A 24375-nucleotide genomic window follows, 5' to 3' on the forward strand; every position below is an offset into this window, starting at 1 on the left:
GCCACAATCAGAACACCGTCGCGGACTCCGGCGAAGGAAAACCCTATGACGCGAGGTGGGGGCAGGGGAAACAGATCAATCGCTGCATGCGCCTCGCACGTACTCGATCGATACAGAACCCGCCGGGGCCTCATACCCAGTGGCCCAGCCCAACTGGCCTCGGCCCAACTGCAGCCGCTTCGCACTTTTGGTAGACTTAACCACTTCTGAATTCCAGTTGAGCCTCTTGAGAAGATCTATTTTCCACTTTTAGTAGACTGAGTTGATCGGTCATCCATTTCTCATCGATGCGAATCTTCTTAGACAGTGCAAATTTGATTTCCTTCACCACTTTAGCATTCAAAACAAAGAACTTGACAAAGTCAATCTCTTCCTCACCACCTTCATAATTCTTCAACACCAGTACTTTGAGATGGCTCTCAAGGCATTTGATTGGATCGAGTGGGTTATACTGACACACATTTTTCATCTCTGCCTTTACACGTTCGTCCCACTGGGAAAGGACATAACATACATATGTTAAAAATATGAATAATTATATGAGAATTTCATTTTCGTTTTGATATTTAAAGCAAAAAAATATGAATACTCACAATGACATAGACCTTTTCCAAGTAGGGGAAGCATCTCAGGATTCCAAGAACCGCGTTCAAATCAGGGCCACAGAACTGGAGAGCCAAAACCTTTACACTGCGTATTGGGTTTTCCAAGCTCGATGGGATTAATCCCTGAAGAAAACAAATGGATAGTTATTTAAAAACAAAAAGTCTTGAAGAAAAAATGCCAGGCACGATCGCACGAGTCTAGAGGCTGAAGCTGCTACCTGGAAGACTAGATTGTTGATCTGAATTTGTAACACGCAGGGAGACAAAAGGCCCAGTATCTCCAGTTTAGGGACCTGGATAGCCTCGACGCCTAAGCTTGGAGAACGCAATAGCAGCCTTTCAAGATGAGGGGCCTCCTTAATGACCAATTTTCCTTTGCCTTCGAACAAACGAAGGGTGACGATGATCCTAAGAGTTGGTGAACTAATGCAAAGGCAAGACCCCTCAAGAATCCTCGACAAATGTAAGCTCTCCAAGACATGGCAGCTAGAGAGCACCCTCGAGAAGACATCCTCGGAGATGGAAACGCTCCACAGCTTGAGCTGCTTGAGGAGGGGGAAACTCAGCGAAGGTGCCATCTCCCTCGGGAAATCGCAGGATCCAATGCTGACCAAGAGCAGGGTCGATGCTGAGCGGAGCACAGACAACGGCAGAGGGCAGAGCGTCTCCTTCTCGGGCAGTCCTTGCGTGTATTCCAAGGCATGAAGCTGATGTGGAGCTCCTGAATGTTGTCAAGGGCTCGGGAATGGAACCAGCCCTCGATCTGCGCGGCGTCTTCGTCGTACCTTCTTTCTCGCCGCGGAGGCTGATGAGGCAGACGTCAAAGCGGCGTGCTGGGCCAGGGTGGTTCGACAGGATCCTGCAGACGGCGGAGAGACGCTCGACCCCGTCGACGAGGTGGTACGGGACGTCGAGGTTGAGAGGCGGGGAGCGCCATAGGGGACACCATCGCCGGGCGATGGCCTGCGTGCGGGCACCGTCCTTGATGGGGAGCAGGGAGATGATGGTGCCGAGGATGGCGTCGGGAAGGTCGCTGATGAGATCGCCATGGCTGATGGCTTTGCCGTCATAGAAGCTATCACGTGCCTGTTTCTGTGATCTGGGCCCGGCCGATTCATCGGATGCGCTCCTCTTGGGTGCGGGCTCGGCAGCCTCCTCCTCCGCCGCCATCACCTTCATGTCCGGCGGCTGGGGGGTCGGGCGGCGTCGCTGCTGTTGAAACCGCAGCCCTCTAGTTATCTCTTCTCTCACTCAAAAACAGAGGAAGAAGAAGATGGACGCGAGAGATTTTCCGGCCGACGCACAAACGCCGTCACGGGCGCAAGAACGCCCAAACCTTTTCCTTTTTACACTGGCTACATCGCCACAACATCGGCTCATACCGACGCCGGTCGCCACCGCACATGGCATGGCTTATGCCAACACTCACATCCTAAGCCAGGACTTCGCCGTCGTTGTCCTCACTGCAGCTCCCATCGTCGTTGCCACGGCCATGACCCAGCCAGCGGACCCGACCCGGCGCATCGACGTTGGTCACACCGTCACGGACCCGACATGGCGCACTGACGCCGGTCGCACCATCCTCTGTCACGACCCCGGCGACATACGTCGAGCTCCTTCTTCGCCTGCGACACACGGCTGGCGTCCCTGTGCGTCCCGCATGTCCCGCGCGCGCTCGACGCGCCCGATGAGCCAGACCGCACTAGTGCATCCCGCACGTCCCGCGCGCATCCGACGAGCCTGACCGCACTAGATGCTCCCGCGCTGTGACGCCTGGATAATCAAGCTACAGTAACCTCTGCTAATGATGCCACGCCACCTCAATTATAGTTGCTAATCTCGAGTTAGTTCGAAACCGATTTAAATTCAAATTCAAAATCAGGCAAACGATAAAAGTTTTCAAATATTAGAACTAAAATGTTCGGAGTGAACCAAATATTGCATAGATAATTATGATGGGAAAACCGCACATTTATAAAATGTTTAAATACTATGAGATAAATAAAACAGTAGCAAAATAATTAATTAAATACCTTTTATAAATAATAAAATGTCAAACTAAGTTATTTGGGGTCTAGCTTTTTTTTGTGACTATGGACTAAGTTGAAATACTAAGTGTATATTTTACTAAATTAAAATGCAACTAAAATAAAGAAAGAAAGAAATAATAAAAGAAAACAGAAAACAAACAAAAGAAAAAAAAGGAAAAGAGAGAAAGGCCCCCCCCCACTGGGCTTCGGCCCAGCAGGCCGGCCCGTTCGGCCACCGGCCCAACCGGCCACACCCCTCACTCCCATAACCCCCACCCCTGGTCAAACCCTAACCCAGCCGACACCCCACCTGCCCCCCCCCACGATCCCCTTCTCCTCCCCCATCGAACTGGATCGGGATCGGCCCCGATCCCATCGCCCCCGACGCCCTGCGGCTACCCGTCGCCGCCCACCCTCTCCCGTTCTCCGCCGTCACCCGCCTCCTCAACCTCCCTCTTGTGTGGATCCGGTCGGGGGCAATCGACGCCCCCAAAGCCCTGCGCCGATGCCGAACCACCCCCGCCGGAGCCACCCCGCCACCCGCCGTCGTCTACGTCGCTCGTCCCCATCCTCCTCCTCGCCCCGTGCCGAGGCCGTCTTTCCTGCGCCGCGCCCTCGACCCCGTCGCCCCGCCGCACTCGTCGCCGGCAACCCGGACGCCGCCCCTTCCTCGTCCTCCTCCTCGAGCATGCCTTGCTCAACTACAGGGCTACGTGAGCCCCCTTCCTTTCCCCTCTTCCTCCCTGGCAGACCCGCCGCCGTGCTTGTTGCCGCTGCTGTAGTGCTTCTCTGTCTCAGGCAAGCACACCACGGTGCTTCTGGCATCGCGTGGGAGCTGCCTAGCCCTTCGGTGCTTTGCGTGCGTGCTCCTCGCACCGGCCCCCTCGAGTTCTTGCTTCGGCCGCCGCCTCGCACCGTCCTGCTGCCTTCGCTCCCCCCTGCTCGCCTTGTCGCGCTGACCCTTGCGCCGTCCCCTTGCCCTGCACGCCCCGCTCTCCCACCGCCCACCGCTGGGCGCAATTCGGGCCGGCCGGCTCCCCGCGCCCGCTGGTCGCAGCCAGATGCACCCCGCCCCGCGCGCCCCTGGGTGAGCGCCGTGGCGGGCGCCCACGCACCGCATCCACCGCCCGGTGCCCGCTAAGGCCCCCTAACCCAATGACATGTGGGGCCTAGCCCCTGGAACGTTTATAAAAAAAAGATTAAAAGGAAATAAAAAAATATATTAATTAATTAATTGGTTAATTAAATTAATTAACTTAATTAATCCTAATTTGATTAACCTAATTAACTACTGTTAATTAACAGTATAGCCAATGACAGGTGGGCCTGCTGTCCAGTTTGACCAAGTCAAACTGCTGACTGGACTAGCCTAGTCATTGACAGGAGGGTCCCACTAGACCCCTTTGACCAGTCAACGGTCCCAGTTGACTGTTGACTGGGAAGTCAACTGGGCCCCACCTGTCAGCCCCTTTAGTACATTGTTGTGTACAAGCTATGGGTACACTTAGCAATTTCGCCTTTAATTTTAAATAAATAATTAAAATCAGAAAATGATTTAAATCTTTAGAAAATCATATCTTTTAATCCGTAATTCGGATGAAAATACTTTATACATGAAAGTTGCTCAGAACGACGAGACGAATTCGGAGACGCAGCCCGTTCGTCCGCCACGTGTCCCTAGCATAGTGAACCTGCAACATTTCACCTCCGGTTCATCTGTCCGAAAACGCGGAACCCCGGGGATACTTTCCCGGATGTTTCCCCCCTTCGCCGATATCACCTATCCCTGCGTTAGGTCACCCCTAGCAACGTATTGCCGCGTCTTGCTTTGTGTTACATTTGATTGCTCTGTTATTTATTTTGCTCCCCCTTCGTTACTTCTTTCGGGTAGACTACGAGACTGACGCTGCTGCTGGTACCCCGATCGACTACGGTGTTGACGACCCCTCCTTGTCTGAGCAATCAGGCAAGCCCCCCCCTTGATCACCAGATATCGCCTACTCTTCTCTATACTGCTTGCATTAGAGTAGTGTAGTATGTTACTGCTTTCCGTTATTCCTATCCTGATGCATAGCCTATCCTTGCTACTACTGTTGATACCATTACCTGCTATCCTACTGCTTAGTATAGGATGCTAGTGTTCCATCAGTGGCCTTACACTCTTGTCCGTCTGCCATGCTATACTACTGGGCCGTGATCACTTCGGGAGGTGATCACGGGCATATACAATATACTTTACACAGTTACCTTACCTGTGATACTGTTCGGAGATGGGGGCTGAAGGGGCAGGTGGCTCCATCCCGGTAGAGGTGGGCCTGGGTTCCCGACGGCCCTCGACTATTACTTTGAGGCGGAGCGACAGGGCAGGTTGAGACCACCTAGGAGAGAGGTGGGCCTGGCCCTGGTCGGCGTTCGCGGATACTTAACACGCTTAACGAGATCTGGGTATTTGATCTGAGTTTGGCCATTTGGTCTATACGCACTAACCATCTACGCGGGAGTAGTTATGGGTATCCCGGCGTCGTGGTATCAGCCGAAGCCTTCGTGACGTCAGCGACTGAGTGGCGCGCGCCGGATTGGAACGTAAGCCTGCTCTTGTATTAAGGGGGCTAGTTCTGCTTCCGGCCGCGTTCGCAACGTGCAGGTGTGCTAAGGGCGATGGGCCCAGACCCCTGTGCGCTTAGGTTTAGACCGGCGTGCTGACCTCTCTGTTGTGCCTAGGTGGGGCTGCGACGTGTTGATCTTTCGCGGCCCGGCATGACCCCGAAAAGTGTGTCCGGCCAAATGGGATCAAGTGTGTTGGGGTATGTGGTGCACCCCTGCAGGGAAGTTAATCTATTCGAATAGCCGTGATCTTCGGTAACAGGACGACTTGGAGTTGTACCTTGACCTTATGACAACTAGAACCAGATACTTAATAAAACACACCCTTCCAAGTGCCAGATACAACCGGTGATCGCTCTCTCACAGGGCGACGAGGGGAGGATCATCGGTTAGGATTATGCTATGCGATGCTACTTGGAGGACTTCCGTCTACTCTCTTCTACATGCTGCAAGATGGAGGTTACCAGAAGCGTAGTCTTCGAAAGGACTAGCTATCCCCCTCTTATTCCGGCTTTCTGCAGTTCAGTCCACATATAATAGCCTTATTCCAGTTGATACCAATGCATACATATGTAGTATAGCTCCTTGCTTGCGAGTACTTTGGATGAGTACTCACGGTTGCTTTCTCCCTCTTTTCCCCCTATCCCTTCTACCTGGTTGTCGCAACCAGATGTTGGAGCCCAGGAGCCAGACGCCACCTTCGATGACAACTCCTACTACACCGGAGGTGCCTACTACTACGTGATGCCCGCTGACGACGACCAGGAGTAGTTAGGAGGATCCCAGGCAGGAGGCCTGCGCCTCTTTCGATCTGTATCCCAGTTTGTGCTAGCCTTCTTAAGGCAAACTTGTTTAACTTATGTCTGTACTCAGATATTGTTGCTTCCGCTGACTCGTCTATGATCGAGCTCTTGTATTCGAGCCCCTGAGGCCCCTGGCTTGTAATATGATGCTTGTATGACTTATTTTATTTATAGAGTTGTGTTGTGATATCTTCCCGTGAGTCCCTGATCTTGATCGTACACGTTTGCGTGTATGATTAGTGTACGATTGAATCGGGGGCGTCACAAGTTGGTATCAGAGCCGACTGCCTGTAGGAATCCCCCTTCCACACTCCTTGGCCGAAGTCGAGTCTAGACATTGCAAAACTTTTACTAACATGGCCGTGTGCCTTACGGGCCCACGTCGCCATCCGGGTGGTATTAGGATCTTTTATTCCTCGTCTATACTCTGGGATTCTGACTCTCTCCTACTCGGGTTAAATGATTTTGCTAAAATCTAACTCTAGGTTCTCGTTACCACTTCCTGCCGAAGAGCCCCTTCATTACAGATGATCGACTGCTTCAACAGAAGATTCTGGCAATACTCTCTGACGTTCTCCCGAAACCTTATGCCGTTGCTTTTGCAAATTCCCTACCACCGAAATATCCCTATGGATAAGTATTTAGACCTGTCGTGCTTACTTTTATTCCCAGTCGATCTTTTTATTATAAGATACCCCGAGAATACTTTGTGCCTACTGCCTTGCAGTTCTTTCCCACATGCATACCACTACGGATAATTACTCGCATTTATCGAGTATCCGCTCATCCCCAGATATTCATGCAGTTCACAAAATTCTTCGAAATACCATTCGGTCTTCCGAAAATCCTGAGCAACCTATTGCTCCTGAAATTCTTGCTTGCTTGCATTATGGTTAATCCCATAAGTATAGTAATCTTATTGGCAACCTTTGTCAATATCATTTTGAGTCCATTGACTCAATATGTTGCGAATTCTCGCAATCCTCACTCAGATCATAGAATTCATCCTTCCAGCTCAGATGTCATTTAAAACGTGAGCTGGTCCTCGGCCAATCAGATTGCCATCGATTGTACCCCTAATTCTATTCAACTTGTCCGTCCTTGATCAGAGTGTTTGCTCCTGATCCCTTGATTTGAAAATCATAATTCCTTTGTTATTTAAACGTTGAATTATTCAGATGATCTGTAAAACGATGCATTTGCATTCTTTCTTCCTCTGATTGGTATCGATACTCACATCAGCTCCATTATGGATCACCATATCCACTGTTGGATTATTATCCGATAATGTCCTTCATAATTAATCACCTTGTGAGTTCTTTCTCCGATACATAATGCCTTTGGTAATTTGTATCCTCTCCTTTTGCCAACCATGCTCTGCTTTCGAGCTGGTAATATTTACTCTTAAAGCTTGTGGTATATGTTTCCACGATACCCTGACGGGTTGAACCTATGCCTTCTTTAATTTGTGTGACCTCGAAATTTATGCGGGTTATACCCTGCTGATGCTTTGTCAGATAACTTTTCAACACTACAACTTCGAAAAGGGGAGGTAAATGTAAGGTTATGCATTGAAGAAGTGGGAGTCGACCTTGAACTTTGTGTTCATGCCCATGGGCACGATGTAGATCTTATCGTTAAAGCTTCTCTTAAATTAATTACTCCCCTGGTATAAGTTCATATTATATCTGGGATCTGGCCTTTTGCAATCGTGGTTTCGACCATGTTCTCTTTTAGGTACCGTTTCTCGTGCAAGTTTAAACACTTGTCTTGTGCAGAGCAATACCCCAGTCCAACCTCTACTTTGATCTGTCGTCGAGTATTACCCCCTGGTATCTCAAGGATACCACGGGATACATAACTTCTTATGAGTTCTTCATCAACTAATATTCTTGCCGATTCCACTTTTCCAACGGGTTCTCAGTTGTTAGAACCCCTCAAGGACACCGACAACTGAATTGAGTCCGCACTACGATTCAACAACTCTTGGTAACCTTCATTACTTACGAGTCTGAACTCGATCACGTCATTCTGAGCCTACTCGGCTATATCATTATCGTGCCAAATTTTAACTGTGCTACCTGGTCCTTCTTTCCGGAGCACAATTTCGACGATGGGCTAAGCTTACGTCGATCTTCCTTGTCTTATTGTTTCACCTCAAACAACAAACTTGATTTCAAGTTTGTGTCATACCCATGGTTCCATTAACCTTTCGCTTCATCATTCGTTTGACTTGATGTCATCGCCGACCGATTACATCTCCATGAAACCTCTCGACAGAAATTGTCATGATCATCATCAACATTTCGAGCTCCTCAAGGATATCAATTGAATTCCTGATGAGAAATACCAACCTTGCCCTCGATGATTTGTGTTATCATCGACCACTCGATTGCCTTCCGTTCAACACAAACTTGTTCACGTTTTGTGTTATACCTTGAGATCCTTGCTATCCAGCATTTGTTCTCCTTTGCCTTGAAGTATTACTGCCTTTTATGTCGAGAATGTTGTGAGGATTGCCCACCTCTTAGAAATTCTCGGTATGATGATACTTCTCACCATCACCATTCTCCCTTGGTCCCCGTGTGTTTTTAACCAGGATACCAATATGCTAACGATGTTGTTTGGATTCTTCACTTCTAGCAACCCTATTGCTTTGAAGTTAATGGTCGGCCATTCGTTCTTAGACTATTGATTATTGAATCACCATTCTGACATTGGTCGTGCAACCCAACCCATATTTTGGGCGCACCTTTCAACCAATGTTTAATTGTGTATGTTTTCCATGAGCATACTTCCTTATATCATTTGATCTGACAAATGTTATCTCCTTGTTCACTTAATTGTGGAAATCCATCTTTTGTTAATCTCGATGAATTGTCGCTGATTCCATCAGCCACCTCCTCATTCTATCCTTGATTTAATAATGAACTCATGATTCGGAACTTGCTTCCACAGTTCAATTCCCGAGAATCTTACAATGTCGTCTCGTCAATTTGTCTTGCACCTTTTCTTCTTAGGCATCTTGAGTCTGAGGTTTCCTAACACCGATCAGATCTGAATCTCAGCCAGATATGATGGTTGGAACATACTTTCAAGAGTTATAACATTGATCCTCATATGACCTGGTAAGGTGATGTCATGCTAGCACACCTGGCCGGAGGACCTACTGTTATAGTTTTCTTATTAGCAGGGTTATCCATTCTTCCATGAGGAAATTGCAAGACTTATTCTGTAAGTTGTTCCTGATGAATCCTTGGTGTATCCAAAGTACGACCTTTTCTTGAAGACTATGTCAATGCTATCTCGAAGCATGTCTATGGTACTCCGATTTTCAACAAGAACATTTAAAGCCCAATGCTAAATGTTTCCTGCTCAATTCTCCAAACACCGTTGTATGGGTAATGTCATGAAATTTCTCTCCCCTACCTAAGGAGTTTTCTACATTATATCCTGTCATGGATAATATGTTCTGCTTGTCCTTGGGAAGAATATACCCTTGAAATATGTGTTTAAACCCATTTTCCTTTCCATTGTTCTGTTTAATCTGATAATCATATTTGCCTTTCCATTGGTTGGTTTAACACGTCTTGTGATCTATATGATCTAAGCGGTAATATTCTCCTGCTTATGTAAACACCTCGGTGTACAATTCTGTCAGCAAGACCCTGTTACTATTGTTGATGACATTTCGGTAGCCACCGATGGACGAGAACCTTGCCTATTGGCTCGCCTCGTTCAACGAGCAGGAAAATGGTTCTCTTCGTCCCTCGCCCTTGGTACCGATGTTGTTGCCGACATAACCGACAGACTATCCTCTGACATGCCTTGCTTTCATGATCGTGCAATACGTCACCGCCCTTCCTGCTTTTAACCCACATGGTGGGCCCATAACCCACAGTTCCTCAGGATCGAACCTTGACTCTCCTGTACACCCCCTGTTCCCAAAGTTATTCCTTGCGCTTGGCTTCGTATTTAATTCACGGGCCACCTTCCTAATGCTCTATTCTGGTATCAGACGCAATACTTACTCTCGCTGCTCCGAAACCCTTTCTCACTCTGGTTCAGACTTCGAGCAACTATCTATCCACTTGGAACCTCTTATTCTACCTTTGTACCTTACTCTTGATGTATTCGATATGTTCAACTCGAGAGATAATCTTATGCTCATTCATGGGTTAACCCCCAGACTGTTTCCCTCATAAGCATTCTGTCATAGCCGAGCTGCCCCTTACCTATTCGTAAGTACGTTGGAGTTCCCGAGAAAAGAACGACATCACCATGATGACCTGAAGCAGAGAAGTGAAGACAACAATGTAATGGATCGACCTCCTCGAGAAGAGTAACCAAGACCAACAAGACCCGTTAGAAATTCGCAACCTAATCCCTTCCCCGCACTTCCCCTCTTAAATCTCAGGACGAGATTTCTTGTAGTGGAGGAGAATTGTGACGCCCGGATAATCAAGCTACAGTAACCTCTGCTAATGATGCCACGTCACCTCAATTATAGTTGCTAATCTCGAGTTAGTTCGAAATCGATTCAAATTCAAATTCAAAATCAGGCAAACGATAAAAGTTTTCAAATATTAGAACTAAAATGTTCGGAGTGAACCAAATATTGCATAGATAATTATGATGGGAAAACCGCACATTTATAAAATGTTTAAATACTATGAGATAAATAAAACAGTAGCAAAACAATTAATTAAATACCTTTTATAAATAATAAAATGTCAAACTAAGTTATTTGGGGTCTAGCTTTTTTTTGTGACTATGGACTAAGTTGAAATACTAAGTGTATATTTTACTAAATTAAAATGCAACTAAAATAAAGAAAGAAAGAAATAATAAAAGAAAACAGAAAACAAACAAAAGAAAAAAAAGGAAAAGAGAGAAAGCCCCCCCCACTGGGCTTTGGCCCAGCAGGCCGGCCCGTTCGGCCACCGGCCCAACCGGCCACACCCCTCACTCCCATAACCCCCACCCCTGGTCAAACCCTAACCCAGCCGACACCCCACTTGCCCCCCCCACGATCCCCTTCTCCTCCCCCATCGAACTGGATCGGGATCGGCCCCGATCCCATCGCCCCCGACGCCCTGCGGCTACCCGTCGCCGCCCACCCTCTCCCGTTCTCCGCCGTCGCCCGCCTCCCCAACCTCCCTCTTGTGTGGATCCGGTCGGGGGCAATCGACGCCCCCAAAGCCCTGCGCCGACGCCGGACCACCCCCCGCCGGAGCCACCCCGCCACCCGCCGTCGTCTACGTCGCTCGTCCCCATCCTCCTCCTCGCCCCGTGCCGAGGCCGTCGTTCCTGCGCCGCGCCCTCGACCCCGTCGCCCCACCGCACTCGTCGCCGGCAACCCGGACGCCGCCCCTTCCTCGTCCTCCTCCTCGAGCATGCCTTGCTCAACTACAGGGCTATGTGAGCCCCCTTGCTTTCCCCTCTTCCTCCCTGGCAGACCCGCCGCCGTGCTTGTTGCCGCTGATGTAGTGCTTCTCTGTCTCAGGCAAGCACACCACGGTGCTTCTGGCATCGCGTGGGAGCTGCCTAGCCCTTCGGTGCTTTGCGTGCGTGCTCCTCGCACCGGCCCCCTCGAGTTCTTGCTTCGGCCGCCGCCTCGCACCGTCCTGCTGCCTTCGCTCCCCCTGCTCGCCTTGTCGCGCTGACCCTTGCGCCGTCCCCTTGCCCTGCACGCCCCGCTCTCCCACCGCCCACCGTTGGGCGCAACTCGGGCCGGCCGGCTCCCCGCGCCCGCTGGTCGCAGCCAGATGCACCCCGCCCCGCGCGCCCCTGGGTGAGCGCCGTGGCGGGCGCCCACGCGCCGCATCCACCGCCCGGTGCCCGCTAAGGCCCCCTGACCCAATGACATGTGGGGCCTAGCCCCTGGAACGTTTATAAAAAAAAGATTAAAAGGAAATAAAAATATATATTAATTAATTGGTTAATTAAATTAATTAACTTAATTAATCCTAATTTGATTAACCTAATTAACTACTTAACCTAATTAACTACTGTTAATTAACAGTATAGCCAATGACAGGTGGGCCTGCTGTCCAGTTTGACCAAGTCAAACTGCTGACTGGACTAGCCTAGTCATTGACAGGAGGGTCCCACTAGACCCCTTTGACCAGTCAACGGTCCCAGTTGACTGTTGACTGGGAAGTCAACTGGGCCCCACCTGTCAGCCCCTTTAGTACATTGTTGTGTACAAGCTGTGGGTACACTTAGCAATTTCGCCTTTAATTTTAAATAAATAATTAAAATCAGAAAATGATTTAAATCTTTAGAAAATCATATCTTTTAATCCGTAATTCGGATGAAAATACTTTATACATGAAAGTTGCTCAGAACGACGAGACGAATTCGGATACGCAGCCCGTTCGTCCGCCACGCGTCCCTAGCATAGTGAACCTGCAACATTTCACCTCCGGTTCATCTGTCCGAAAACGCGGAACCCCAGGGGTACTTTCCCGGATGTTTCCCCCTTCGCCGATATCACCTATCCCTGCGTTAGGTCACCCCTAGCAACGTATTGCCGCGTCTTGCTTTGTGTTACATTTGATTGCTCTGTTATTTATTTTGTTCCCCCTCCGTTACTTCTTTCGGGTAGACTACGAGACTGACGCTGCTGCTGGTACCCCGATCGACTACGGTGTTGACGACCCCTCCTTGTCTGAGCAACCAGGCAAGCCCCCCCCCCCTTGATCACCAGATATCGCCTACTCTTCTCTATACTGCTTGCATTAGAGTAGTGTAGTATGTTACTGCTTTCCGTTATTCCTATCCTGATGCATAGCCTATCCTTGCTACTACTGTTGATACCATTACCTGCTATCCTACTGCTTAGTATAGGATGCTAGTGTTCCATTAGTGGCCTTACACTCTTGTCCGTCTGCCATGCTATACTACTGGGCCGTGATCACTTCGGGAGGTGATCACGGGCATATACAATATACTTTAAACAGTTACCTTACCTGTGATACTGTTTGGAGATGGGGGCTGAAGGGGCAGGTGGCTCCATCCCGGTAGAGGTGGGCCTGGGTTCCCGACGGCCCTCGACTATTACTTTGAGGCGGAGCGACAGGGCAGGTTGAGACCACCTAGGAGAGAGGTGGGCCTGGCCCTGGTCGGCGTTCGCGGATACTTAACACGCTTAACGAGATCTGGGTATTTGATCTGAGTTTGGCCATTTGGTCTATACGCACTAACCATCTACGCGGGAGTAGTTATGGGTATCCCGACGTCGTGGTATCAGCCGAAGCCTTCGTGACGTCAGCGACTGAGTGGTGCGCGCCGGATTGGAACGTAAGCCTGCTCTTGTATTAAGGGGGCTAGTTCTGCTTCCGGCCGCGTTCGCAACGTGCAGGTGTGCTAAGGGCGATGGGCCCAGACCCCTGTGTGCTTAGGTTTAGACCGACGTGCTGACCTCTCTATTGTGCCTAGGTGGGGCTGCGACGTGTTGATCTTTCGCGGCCGGGCATGACCCCGAAAAGTGTGTCCGGCCAAATGGGATCAAGCGTGTTGGGGTATGTGGTGCACCCCTGCAGGGAAGTTAATCTATTCGAATAGCCGTGATCTTCGGTAACAGGACGACTTGGAGTTGTACCTTGACCTTATGACAACTAGAACCAGATACTTAATAAAACACACCCTTCCAAGTGCCAGATACAACCGGTGATCGCTCTCTCACAGGGCGACGAGGGGAGGATCATCGGTTAGGATTATGCTATGCGATGCTACTTGGAGGACTTCCGTCTACTCTCTTCTACATGCTGCAAGATGGAGGTTACCAGAAGCGTAGTCTTCGAAAGGACTAGCTATCCCCCTCTTATTCCGGCTTTCTGCAGTTCAGTCCACATATAATAGCCTTATTCCAGTTGATACCAATGCATACATATGTAGTATAGCTCCTTGCTTGCGAGTACTTTGGATGAGTACTCACGGTTGCTTTCTCCCTCTTTTCCCCCTATCCCTTCTACCTGGTTGTCGCAACCAGATGTTGGAGCCCAGGAGCCAGACGCCACCTTCGACGACGACTCCTACTACACCGGAGGTGCCTACTACTACGTGATGCCCGCTGACGACGACCAGGAGTAGTTAGGAGGATCCCAGGCAGGAGGCCTACGCCTCTTTCGATCTGTATCCCAGTTTGTGCTAGCCTTCTTAAGGCAAACTTGTTTAACTTATGTCTGTACTCAGATATTGTTGCTTCCGCTGACTCGTCTATGATCGAGCTCTTGTATTCGAGCCCCCGAGGCCCCTGGCTTGTAATATGATGCTTGTATGACTTATTTTATTTATAGAGTTGTGTTGTGATATCTTCCCGTGAGTCCCTGATCTTGATCGTACACGTTTGCGTGTATGATTAGTGTACGATTGAATCGGGGGCGTCACACGCGCGCCTCCTCTGCGTCCGCCATGGCCGCCGCCAGTGACAAACGCCGGAAGGATGTAGCAGAATTCGAGCACGGGCTCGAGCACAATGATACGTCCATTTTGCATCATGCTTTTATATCGATATTTATTGCATTATGGGTTGTTATTACACATTATGGCACTATACTTATGCATATTCTCTCTTATTTTACAAGGTTTACTTGAAGAGGGAGAATGCCGGAAGCTCGGACTCTGGGCTGGAAAAGGAGCAAATATTAGAGACCTATTATGCACAGCTCCAAAAGTCCTGAACTTCTCGGAAGACGTTTTCAGAATATATAAAAATAATCAGCGGAAGAGATTCACCAGGGGGGCCACACCCTGCCCACGAGGGTGGGGGCGCGCCCTACCCCCTGGGCGCCCCCCTACCTCGTGGGCCCCCTGGTGGCCCTCTGGTGGCCATCTTCTGCTATATGAAGTCTTTCGATGGAAAAAAATAGGAAGCCATCTTCTCGGATGAAACTCCGCCGCCACGAGGCGGAACCTTGGTGGAACCAATCTAGGGCTCCGGCAGGGCTGTTCTGCCGGGGAAACTTCCCTCCGGGAGAGGGAAATCATCGCCATCGTCATCACCAATGCTCCTCTCATCGGGAGAGGGCAATCTCCATTAACATCTTCATCAGCACCATCTCCTCTCAAAACCCTAGTTCATCTCTTGTGTCCAATTCTTGTCTCCAAGTCCGGGATTGGTGCTAGTAGGTTGCTAGTAGTGTTAATTACTCCTTGTAGTTGATGCTAGTTGGTTTATTTGGTGGAAGATCATATGTTCAGATCCTATATGCATATTAATACCCCTCTTATTATGAACATGTTTATGCTTTGTGAGTAGTTATGTTTGTTCCTGAGGACATGGGAGAAGTCTTGCTATTAGTAGTCATGTGAATTTGGTATTCGTTCGATATGTTGATGAGATGTATGTTGTCTCTCCTCTAGTGGTGTTATGTGAATGTCGACTACATGACACTTCACCATTATTTGGGCCTAAAGGAAGGCATTGGGAAGTAATAAGTAGATGATGGGTTGCTAGAGTGACAGAATCTTAAACCCTAGTTTATGCGTTGCTTCGTAAGGGGCTGATTTGGACCCATATGTTTCATGCTATGGTTAGATTTACCTTAATACTTTTGTTGTAGTTGTGGATTCTTGCAATAGAGGTTAATCATAAGTGGGATGCTTGTCCAAGTAAGGACAGTACCCAAGCACCGGTCCACCCACATACCAAATTATCAAAGTACCGAACGCGAATCATATGAGCGCGATGAAAACTAGCTTGATGATATTCCCGTGTGTCCTCGGGAGCGCCTTTCTCTATATAAGAGTTTGTCCAGGCTTGTCCTTTGCTACAAAAAGGATTGGGCCACCTTGCTGCACCTTATTTACTTTTGTTACTTGTTGCTCGTTACAAATTATCCTATCACAAAACTATCTGTTACCACTTGTTTCAGTACTTGCAGAGAATACCTTGCTGGAAACCGCTTATCATTTCCTTCTACTCCTCGTTGGGTTTGACACTCTTACTTATTAAAAGGACTACAATAGATCCCCTATACTTGTGGGTCATCAAAACTCTTTTCTAGCGCCGTTGCCGGGGAGTGAAGCGCCTTTGGTAGGTGGAATTTGGTAAGGAAAATTTTATATAGTGTGCTGAAATTTACTGTCACTTGTTAGTATGGAAAGTAATCCTCTGAGGGGCTTGTTCGGGGTATCTTCACCCCGACCAGCAGAGCAAAGAGTTGCTCCTCAACCTACTGAAAATGAAAATGTCTGCTTTGAAGTTCCTTCGGGTATGATAGAAAAACTGCTAGCTAATCCCTTTTTAGGAGATGGAACAAAACATCCTCATGAGCATCTAATATATGTGGATGAAGTTTGTGGATTATTTAAGCTTGCAGGTGTACCCGAAGATGTTGTTAAGAAGAAGGTCTTCCCTTTATCTTTTAAGGGAGATGCATCGACATGGTATAGGCTATGTGATGATATGGGGTCTTGGAATTACAAACGGTTGAAATTGGAATTTCATCAGAAGTTTTATCCTATGCATCTTGTTCATCGTGATCGCAATTATATATATAATTTTTGGCCTCGCGAAGGTGAAAGCATCGCTCAAGCTTGGGGAGGCTTAAATCAATGTTATATTCATGCCCCAATCATGAGCTCTCAAGAGAAATGATTATTCAAAATTTTTATGCTCGGCTTTCTGATACCAATCGCACCGTGCTTGATACTTCTTGTGCTGGCTCTTTTATGATGAAGACTATTGAATTCAAATGGGATTTATTGGAAAGAATTAAACGCAACTCTGAAGATTGGGACCTCGACAAAGGTAAGGAGTCAGGTATGACACCTAGGTTTGATTGTGTTAAATATTTTATGGATACCTATGTTTTCCGTAAATTTAGCACTAAATATGGACTTGACTCTGAGATAGTAGCTTCTTTCTGTGAATCTTTTGCTACTTATGTTGATCTCCCCAAGGAGAAGTGGTTTAAATATCATCCTCCCATAGAAGTAGAAGTAGCCGCACCTATTAAAGTTGAAGAAAAGATTGTCACTTATAATGATCCTATTGTTCCTACTTCTTATATTGAGAAACCACCTTTTCCTGTTAGGATAAAGGATCATGCTAAAGCTTCAACTGTGGTTCGTAAAAGAAATATTAAAACATATACACCTCATGAGCAAATTAAAGTTGAACCTGATATTGCTATTGTTAAAGATCTCTTGTCTGATAATATTGATGGGCATGTTATTTATTTCTGTGATGAAACTGCTAGAATTGCTAAACCTTGTGCTAAAGATAAACCTAGACCTGTGGTAGACATGCCTGTTATTTCTGTTAAAATAGGAGATCATTGTTATCATGGTTTATGTGATGTGGGTGCCAGTGCTAGTGCAATACCTATTAGCCTATATAGAGAAATTATGCATGATATTGCGCCTGTTGAGTTAGAAGATATTGATGTCACAATTAAACTTGCCAATAGAGATACTATTTGAGCAATGGGAATTGTTAGAGATATTGAAGTCTTGTGTGGGAAAACTAAATATCCTGCTGATTGTCTGGTTCTTGGTTCCCCACAAGATAGCTTTTGTCCCATTATATTTGGTAGACCCTTCTTAAACACTCTTAATGCTACCATAGATTGCAAAAGGGATGTTGTTACTATCAGTTTAGATGATATGACTCATGAATTTAATTTCTCTAAATTTAGTAGACAACACCGTGAAGAAGAATTACCTAGTAAGGATGAAATTATTGGTCTTACTTCTATTGCCGTACCTCCTAGTGATCCTTTAGAAAAATATTTGCTAGACCATGAAAATGACATGTTTATGAATGAAAGAAGGGAAATAGATGAAGTATTCTTTAAACAGGAACCTATTCTGAAACACAATTTGCCTGTTGAAATCCTAGGGGATCCTCCTCCACCCAAGGGTGATCCCGTGTTTGAGCTTAAACCGTTACTTGATACTCTTAAATATGCTTATCTTGATGAGAAAAAGATATATCATGTTATTATTAGTGCTAATATTTCAGAGCATGAGGAGGAGAGATTATTGAAAACTCTGAAGAAGCACTGTGCTGCTATTGGGTATACTCTTGATGATCTTAAGGGCATTAGTCCCACTCTATGTCAACATAAAATTAATTTGGAAGAAGATGCTAAACCAGTTCGTAATCATCAACGACGGCTGAATCCTAAAATGAAAGAAGTGGTAAGAAAGGTGAGGCAGGTATAATTTATCTCGTTGCTGATAGTCAGTGGGTAAGTCCTGTCCATTGTGTCCCTAAGAAGTGAGGTATTACTGTCCTTCCTAATGATAAAGATGAATTGATTCCTCAAAGAATTATTACAGGTTATAGGATGGTAATTGATTTCCGCAAATTAAATAAGGCCACTAAAAAGGATCATTACCCCTTACCTTTTATCGATCAAATGCTAGAAACATTATCCAAACATACACATTTTTGCTTTCTAGATGGTTATTCTGGTTTTTCTCAAATACCTGTGTCAGCCAAAGATCAATCAAAGACTACTTTTACTTGCCCTTTTGGTACTTTTGCTTATAGACGTATGCCTTTTGGTCTATGTAATGCAACTGCTACCTTTCAAAGATGCATGATGGCTATATTCTCTGACTTTTGTGGAAAGATTTGTGAGGTTTTCATGGACAATTTCTCTGCCTATGGATCTTATTTTGATGATTTCTTGAGCAACCTTGATCGAGTTTTGCAGAGATGCGAAGAAACTAATCTTTTCTTGAATTGGGAAAAGTGCCACTTTATGGTTAATGAAAGTATTGTCTTGGGGCACAAAGTTTCTGAAAGAGGTATTGAGGTTGATAAAGCCAAGGTTGATGCTATTGAGAAGATGCCATGTCCCAAGGACATCAAAGGTATAAGAATTTTCCTTAGTCATGCCGGATTTTATAGGAGGTTCATTAAGGACTTCTCAAAAATTTCTCGGCCTCTGACTAATTTATTACAAAAAGATATACCATTTAATTTTGATGATGATTGTGTAGAAGCATTTGAAATACTTAAGAAAGCATTGATCTCTGCACCTATCATTCAGCCACCTGATTGGAATTTACCCTTTGAAATTATGTGTGATGCTAGTGATTATGCTGTAGGTGTTGTTCTAGGTCAAAGAGTTGATAAGAAATTAAATTTTATTCAATATGCTACTAAAACCCTAGACAATGCTGAAAGAAATTACACTACTACTGAAAAGAATTATTAGCAGTTGTATTTGCTTGTGATAAGTTCAGACCTTATATTGTTGATTCTAAAGTAAGTATTCACACTGATCATGCTGCTATTAAATATCTTATGAAAAAGAAAGATGCTAAACCTAGACTTATTAGATGGGTTCTCTTGCTACAAGAATTTGATTTACATATCGTTGATAGAAAGGGAGCTGAGAACCCCGTTGCAGACAACTTGTCTAGGCTAGAAAATGTGCTTGATGACCCACTACTTATTGATGATAGCTTTCCCGATGAGCAATTAAATGTCATAAATACCTCTCATACTTCTCCATGGACCATGGTATGCTAATTATGCTAATTACATTGTTGCTAAGTTTATACCACCTAGTTTCACATACCAGCAAAAGAAAAAGTTCTTCTATGATTTGAGGCATTACTTTTGGGATGACCCACATCTTTATAAAGAAGGAGTAGATGGTGTTATTAGACATTGTGTACCCGAGCATGAACAGGAACATATCATACGCAAGTGTCACTTTGAAGCTTATGGAGGACACCATGCTGGAGATAGAACTGCACATAAGGTATTGCAATCTGGTTTTTATTGGCCTACTCTTTTCAAGGATGCCCGTAAGTTTGCCTTATCTTGTGATGAATGTCAAAGAATTGATAATATTAGTAGACGTCAAGAAATGCCTATGAACTATTCACTCGTTATTGAACCATTTGATGTTTGGGGCTTTGACTATATGGGACCTTTTCCTTCCTCTAATGGATATACACATATTTTAGTTGCTGTTGATTACGTTACTAAGTGGGTAGAAGCTATTCCAACTAGTAGTGCTGATCATAACACTTCTATTAAAATGCTTAAAGAAGTTATTTTTCCAAGATTTGGAGTCCCTAGATATTTAATGACTCATGGTGGTTCACATTTTATTCATGGTGCTTTCCGTAAAATGCTTGCTAAATATGATGTTAATCATAGAATTGCATCTCCTTATCACCTACAGTCAAGTGGTCAAGTAGAATTGAGTAATAGAGAGCTCAAATTAATTTTGCGAAAGACTGTTAGTAGATCTAGAAAGAATTGGTCCAAGAAACTTGATTATGCATTATGGGCCTATAGAACTGCATATAAAAATCCTATGGGTATGTCTCCGTATAAAATGGTTTATGAAAAAGCATGTCACTTACCTCTCGAACTAGAACAGAAGGCATATTGGGCTATTAAAAAACTCAATTATGATTTCAAACTTGCCGGTGAGAAGAGGTTATTTGATATTAGCTCACTTGATGAATGGAGAACCCAAGCCTATGAAAATGCTAAGTTGTTTAAAGAAAAGGTTAAAAGATGGCATGATAAAAGAATACAAAAGCATGAGTTTAATGTAGGTGATTATGTATTGCTATACAACTCTCGTTTAAGATTTTTTGCGGGAAAACTTCTCTCTAAATGGGAAGGTCCTTACGTTATCAAGGAGGTCTATCGTTGCGGTGCCATAAAAATCAACAACTTCGAAGGCACAAATCTGAAGGTGGTGAACGGTCAAAGAATCAAACATTATATCTCAGGTAATCCCATAAACGTTGAAACCAATGTTATTGAAACCGTAACCCCGGAGGAATACATAAGGGACACTTTCCGGAACGTTTCAGACTCCGAAAAGGAATAGGTATGTGGTACGTGGTATGAACAAGGGTGTCCCAACCTGCCGATAGGTTCTGATAACTCTCGATTTGGTGGAAACTTGACACAACTCGATCCGGCTTCCAAACAACACGTTCTGAACCCCGCAATCGCAGCACCACGTCTCCTCTGGTTATCGACCGGCAATGCACGGTCGACCTCGCCAAGAAGGCTAATCCTTGTCTGCGAATCGAAGAACACAAGCAAGAACAAGAAAGAATGCAACCAAATTGCAGATGTATGATTAACCTCACGAAGTTGGGGTCTCACAAACCGATGAACGGCGAAATTGTTCTTGACAAAATAATCTAAGCAAAAGCCAACCCTAACCTAAGCACCAGCGGCTGTAAATATGGTCTAGGGTTAAGCAAGGACCCTCTGGTCACGCCCCTAATTGGGCTCAAAAAGATACATGGCCCAAAGGCCAAAAACGGTGGCGCAGCACCGAGACAGATTCTGGACGTCTTTTGTTTCGATGATTACCGTTGATTCAGGAGGAATTTGGCCGTGGAACCAGCGCCATTGGAAAGGTTATCTTCTCAGCTATCCGTGCATATATAGAACATCCAAAACCGAGCCCGTATGCGACCTGGGCAACCGTTTTAGTGCAGACTGCTCCTGGACTCTGAAACAGACTCGAAGTCAACTTTGTTTGGGCCTCCACCTTGACTTGGACGCCCTTGCTGGTCCTCTCCACCTCCAGGCCCCTCTCCTAGTATCTCCTGGTGCTCTCCATGGTTCCTAATCATAATATAATCATTAGGTAGCAATCTATTCTCAGGAACATATAAAGAAGTGCTTAGGAACGAGCTCACCTCTAAATTCAATTGTCGCGCTTGAGCTCTAGTGATCGGTCCTTGTATATACAGTGGAGTTTTGTGTGTATCCGAAGGAGTGATGTCCTCATCATCCTCCCCCTCTTGAATTGGAGTCGTCCTCGACTCAAACTCATCCTCTTCTCCCAAATATGGCCTCAAATCTGAAGTGTTAAAGGTGGAACTAACCCCAAACTCAGGAGGCAACTCAAGTTTATATGCATTATCATTTATCTTGGCAAGTATTTTGAAAGGACCATCAGCTCTAGGCATCAACTTAGACTTTCTTAAATCCGGAAACCTATCCTTTCTCAAGTGCAACCAAACCAAATCACCCGGTTCTAGTTTAACTTCTTGTCTACCTTTACTACCAGCAATTCTATACTTTTCATTCATTTTTTCAATATTGTTCTTTGTTGTCTCATGCATTTTCAAGATAAAATCAGCACGTTCTTTGGCATCATTGTGAATCCTCTCACTTGTAGGTAAAGGCAAGATATCAATAGGAGCACGGGGATTGAAACCATACACTACCTGAAAAGGACTTACCTTGGTGGTAGAATTTGTTGCCCGGTTGTAAGCAAACTCCACATGAGGCAAACATTCTTCCCACATCTTCAAATTTTTCTTCAAAACAGCCCTCAACATGGTGCCCAATGTGCGATTCACCACCTCAGTTTGCCCATCAGTTTGTGGGTGACAAGTTGTAGAAAACAACAATTTTGTACCCAACTTGTTCCATAGGGTGCGCCAAAAATGACTCAAGAATTTTGCATCACGATCTGAAACAATAGTAGAAGGCATACCATGCAAACGAACAATCTCTTTGAAAAAGAGGTCAGCAATATAAACAGCATCATCACTTTTATGACATGGTATAAAGTGTGCCATCTTAGAAAAACGATCCACCACAACAAAAATACTATCCCTTCCCCTCTTAGTCCTAGGCAATCCTAACACAAAATCCATAGAAATATCTGCCCAAGGAATAGAAGGAACAGGAAGTGGCATGTATAAACCATGTGGATTCAAGCGAGATTTAGCTTTTTGACATGTGGTGCAGCGAGCCACGAACCTCTCAACATCTCTCCTCATCTTTGGCCAAAAGAAATGTGTGGCCAGAACATCCTCCGTCTTCTTCGCCCCGAAATGACCCATCAATCCTCCTCCATGCGCCTCCTGTAACAACAAAAGACGAACGGAACCAACTGGAATGCATAGACGGTTAGCTCTAAACAAAAACCCATCGTTAAGGACAAATTTATTCCATGTACGCCCCTCTCGACATTGCAGCAAAACATTTTTAAAGTCAGAATCAAGCGCATATTGTTCTTTTACTGACTCAAGTCCAAAAATCTAACAATCAAGTTGAGACAACAAAGTATATCGTCTAGACAAAGCATCAGCAATCACATTATCCTTCCCTTTCTTGTGTTTGATGATATAAGGGAAAGATTCAATAAATTCAACCCACTTAGCATGCCTACGATTCAAATTATTTTGAAAGCGAAGATACTTAAGTGATTCATGATCAGAATGAATAACAAATTCTTTAGGCCACAAATAATGACTCCACGTTTCTAAAGAACGCACAAGTGCATACAATTCCTTGTCATATGTGGAATAATTCAGAATGGGACCATGCAATTTTTCGCTAAAGTATGCAACTGTTTACCATCTTGCATCAAAACCCCACCAATGTCGACTCCACTAGCATCACATTCTAACTCAAAAGTCTTACCAAAGTTAGGAAGTTGCAGCAATGGTGCGTGCATAAGCTTGTCCTTCAAGGTGCCAAAGGACTCCTCTTGTGCCTTCCCCCAATGGAACGCCACACCCTTCTTCGTCAACTCATGCAGTGGTGCAGCAATGGTGCTAAAATCCTTGACGAAGCGGCTAGAAACCTGCAAGACCAAGAAAACTCCTCACCTGTGTGATAGTTTGGGGTAGCGGCCAGCTTTGGATGGCGTCAATCTTCATTTCATCCACCTCGATTCCCTGTGGAGTAACAACGTAACCAAGAAAAGAGACTTGGTCCGTGCAAAAAATGCACTTCTCAAGGTTACCAAACAAACGTGCATCCCTTAAAGCATTAAAAACAACACGTAAATGGTCCATATGTTCATCCAAAGACTTGCTGTAAATCAAGATATCATCAAAGTAAACCACCACAAATCTACCAATAAAAGCTCTTAAAACCTCATTCATTAAGCGCATGAAAGTGCTAGGTGCATTTGTCAAGCCAAAAGGCATTACCAGCCACTCATACAACCCAAATTTAGTTTTGAAAGCTGTTTTCCATTCATCTCCAAGTTTCATTCTAATTTGGTGGTAGCCACTACGCAAGTCAATCTTTGTGAAAATTATAGAACCACACAGCTCATCAAGTATGTCGTCTAACCTAGGAATAGGATGACGATACCGAATAGTAATATTATTGATGGCTCTACAATCAGCACACAGACGCCAAGTACCATCTTTCTTAGGAACCAAAAGCATAGGAACAGCACAAGGACTAAGGCTTTCACGTACATACCCGCGGTCCAAAAGGTCTTGGACTTGTCGCTGAATTTCCTTGGTCTCCTCGGGGTTGGTTCGATAGGCAGCACGATTTGGAAAAGTTGCACCCGGAATCAAATCAATTTGATGCTCTATCCCTCTCATAGGTGGCAGCCCCGG

The 24375-nt window shown here is 45.7% G+C and overlaps 1 pseudogene; it reads right to left on the reverse strand.

Annotated features, from left to right (window-relative positions):
- Nucleotides 1-196: 196 nt before the first annotated feature.
- On the reverse strand, nucleotides 197-1775 carry LOC125507090 (FBD-associated F-box protein At5g60610-like; annotated as a pseudogene).
- Nucleotides 1776-24375: the final 22600 nt, after the last annotated feature.

The sequence above is a fragment of the Triticum urartu genome, chromosome 5A (genome assembly GCF_056163025.1).
Source record: "Triticum urartu cultivar PI428250 chromosome 5A, HENAU_Tu73, whole genome shotgun sequence".
NCBI lineage: Eukaryota > Viridiplantae > Streptophyta > Magnoliopsida > Poales > Poaceae > Triticum > Triticum urartu.